Genomic DNA, 3,944 nt, shown 5'->3' with positions numbered 1-3,944 from the left:
CATTAAATGAAATGATTGTTTATATGGTTAAGACAGTATTTTCAGAGTGATTCTAGATCTCATATTCATATCCCAGATTTAAAACCTTGTCACATAGTTTAGGTTTTTTAGGGGTGGGAGGTTGTGTTCTATATTGAACCACGACACCCTGTGCTGTTGATGTTATCCTGGCCTAAGCCATTGTTTCTTACCAAGACTTAATAGAATTTACCGTTTTCCTTTTTGAGACAGGATCTTCTGATGTTTTCTGGCTAGCCTCAAACATGTGATCTCCTTGCCTTATTCCCCACAAAGTGTGTGTTATAGGCATGTGGTACCATGCCTGCTTTGCTCCACTCTTACTATCTCAAAGTTGATGCACAAAATTAAATCACTTTATACCAATAGTAGCATTCCTTATTTTTTATTAATTATTTTATATATTTGCACATCAAATGTTGTCTTCCTTTCTGGACTTCCCTCTGCAAGCCCCCCACCCTATCCCTTTCCCCTTTGCCTCTAAGAAGGTGCTCCCCAACCTTCCTATCTACTCCTGCCTTACCCATCTAGCATCCCACTTCCCTGGGACAATGAGCCAAAACAGGACCAAGCACCTCCCTTCCCACTGATGCCAGATGAGGCAGTTCTCTGCTGCATATGTAGCAGGAGCCATAGATCCTTCCATGCATACTCTTTGGTTTGTTATTTTGTCCCTGGGATCTCTGAGAGGTCTGGTTAGTTGATACTGTTGTTCTTCCTGTGGGATTGCAATTTTTAGCTCCTCCAGCGTTTCCCCTAACACTTCCATTAGGGTTTCTGGGTTTAGTATATTGGTTGGCTGTAAGTATGCATCTGTCTTAGTCAGGTGCTGGTAGAGCCTCTCAGAGGACAGCCATAGCAGCCAGGCTCCTGTCTGCAAGCACATCTTGGCATCAGCAATAGTGTTGGGGTTTGGTGTCTGTGGATGGGATGGATCCCAAGGTGGGAAGGTCTCTGGATGGCCTTTTTCTTCAATATCTGCTCAGTTTCTTTTCCCTGCATTCCCTTTAGACAGGAACAATTCTTGGTTAAAGATTTTTGAGATAGGTGGGTGGCCCTGTCCCTCAACTGGGGGCCATGTCTATTTACTAGAGATGGTCTCTTCAGGTTCTATCTTGCCACTGTTGGGGTATTTCAATTCCTGTCATCCCTATTGGGTCCTAGGAGCCTCTGGCATCCCTGGCATCTAGGACTTTCTAGTGGTTTCCCCTTCTTCCTGTTCACCACCACCCATTATACATATCTCTATTCATTTTTCTTACTCTCTGGACTTCTCTCCTGTCTTGTCTCACACCTGATCCTGCCCCTCCTTTCCTTCCCCCATCCCCTCTTCCATACAGGTCTCACCCTCCCTCTGCCTCCTGTTATTATTTTGTTCCCCCTTCTAAGTGGGATTGAAGCATCCACACTTTGGCCTTGCTTCTTGTTAAGCTTCATATGGTCTGTGGGTTGTATCCTGGGTATTCTGAGCTATTGGAGTAATATTGACTTATCAGTGAGTACATATCATGCATACTCTTTTGGATCTGGGTCATATCACTCAGGATAATAGTTTTCTAGTTCCATTTATTTGCCTATATAAATTTGTGAAGTAGTCATTTTTAATAGCTGAGTAGTATTCTATTGTGTAAATGTACCACATTTTCTGTGTCCATTCTTTCACTGAGGGACATCTGGATTGTTTTTAGCTTCTTGTTATTATAAATATATATGCCCAGGGTATATGCCTGGGTCTACAGGTAGAACTATTTCCAATTATCTGAGGAACAGCCAGATTGTTTTCCAGAGTGGTTGTATCAGCTTGCAGTCCTACCAGCAATGGAGGAGTGTTCCTCTGTCTCCACATTCTCACCAACATGTGCTGTCACCTGAGTTTTTGATCTTACCCATTCTGATTGGGGTAAGAAAGAATCTCAGGGTCTCTTCCCATACTTGATATCACTCCCAACTGCTACCCAAGTTCCTCCCTCCCTCCCTTTCCCTCCTGTGATTATTTTGTTCTCCCTTCTAAGTGGGATTGAAACATTCACATTTTGGTTTTCTTTTTTAAGCTTCGTATGATCTGTGGGTTTTATTGTTTTGATTTGCATTACTCTGATGACTAAGGATGTTGAATATTTCTTTAGGTACTTCTCAGCCATTGCAGTATCCTCAGCTGAGAATTCTTTCTTTAGGTCTGTACCCTAATTTTTAATAGGGTTATTTGGGGTTTTTTTTTTTTTTTTTTGGAGTCTAACTTCTTGAGTTGTAGATATTGTATATTAGCCCTCTATTGGCTGTAGGATTGGTAAAGATCTTTTCTCAATCTATCGGTTGCGATTTTGTCCTATTGACAATGTCCTTTGCCTTACAGAAGCTTTGCAATTTTAGGAGATCCTATTTGTCTATTGTTAATCTTAGAGCAGCCTTTAGAATTTTATGAGTGGTGAATTTAGATAGTTTAATTTTTTCTTTAGAAATGAAAATAGTTTTCAGAAAGAGAGATTACAAACAGAATAAAACAAAAGTCAATTATATTTTATCTCATTTTAATATTTTTGGAATGCACTTATCCTTTAGGATTGAAAGTTTATATGAGCCCTTCCACCTCTGGCCCGGATACTGGTGGCTCAGTGGCTCGAGCAGTCTCCCAGCCAATCTGCTCCCCTCTGGAAACTGAATCTGGATGCACCCTATGGAGGGCACAGTTAGTAGAGCAGAAGTTAGGAGAACCCGCCCACAGCCCTAGGCCTTAGAAGCACAACTGGCAGTAAAGAGCCCCCCAGAGGGCACCTGGCAGCCAGACCCTGCCCCTGAGGAGAACCACTTTTCTTCTGCCTCTGGCCCAGATACCAGTGGCTACAGCAGTCTCCCAGCAGATCTGCTCCCCTCTGGAACCTGAGTCCTGAGGCACCCTCGGGAAGGCACAGACCACAGAGCTGCAGAGGCACCCAAGAGAGGTCAAGGACCCTAGAGCTGCAAGCATCCTAGAGATGACATGGCCCACAGAGCAGCAGAACAGGGGACACCATATCCCAAGGCATCCTAAAGGATCAACTACATTCAGAACAGCAAACACCTAGATGGTCTACTACTGTGGAGACTCCATATCCTGAAATATCCTGGAGGAGCCACTCAACCCAGAGCAGCTGGAGCTCAGGATCATAGAGTCATCCTACCCCGAGGAGTTCTGATACAACCAAGATAACTCGAAAGGCAGAATCCAGTCAGAACCAGTGAGTGTGAGTAGAACCACAGCTAACCAAATGGCGAAAGAAAAGTGCAGGAATGTAAACAACAGAAACCAAAGTTACTTGGCATCACCAGAATCCAGTTCCCTCACCATAACAAGTCCTGAATACCACATCACACCAGAAAAGCAGGACTCAGAATTAAAATCAATTCTCATGATGTTGTTAGAGGACTTTAATAAGGTCATAAATAACACTCTCAAAGAATTTGAGGAGAACACAGGTAAACAGGTAGAAGCCCTTAAAGAAATGCAAGAAAACACAAACAAACAGATGAAGGATTTAGACAAAACTGTCCAGGATCTCAAAATAGAAGTAGAAGCAATAAAGAAATCTCAAAAGAAGACTACTCTGGAGATAGAAACCCTAAGAAAAAGACCAAAGTTCATAGGTGCAAGCATAACCAACAGAATACAAGAGATAGAAGAGAGAATCTCATGTGCAGGAGATACCATGGAAAACATTGACACAACTGTCAATGAAAATGCAAAATGCAAAAAGTTCCTAACCCAAAATATCCAGGAAATCCAGGACACAATGAGAAGACCAAACCTAAGGATAATAAGTATAGATGAGGTGAAAGACTCCCAACTGAAAGGGCCAGTAAATATCTTCAACAAAATTATAGAGGAAAACTTCCCTAACCTAAAAAAAGAGATGCCCTTAAATATACAAGAAGCATACAGAACCCCACAT

The sequence above is a fragment of the Arvicanthis niloticus genome, chromosome 7, assembly GCF_011762505.2.
Source record: "Arvicanthis niloticus isolate mArvNil1 chromosome 7, mArvNil1.pat.X, whole genome shotgun sequence".
Taxonomy (NCBI): Eukaryota; Metazoa; Chordata; class Mammalia; order Rodentia; family Muridae; genus Arvicanthis; species Arvicanthis niloticus.
This window is presented reverse-complemented; position numbering follows the sequence as displayed.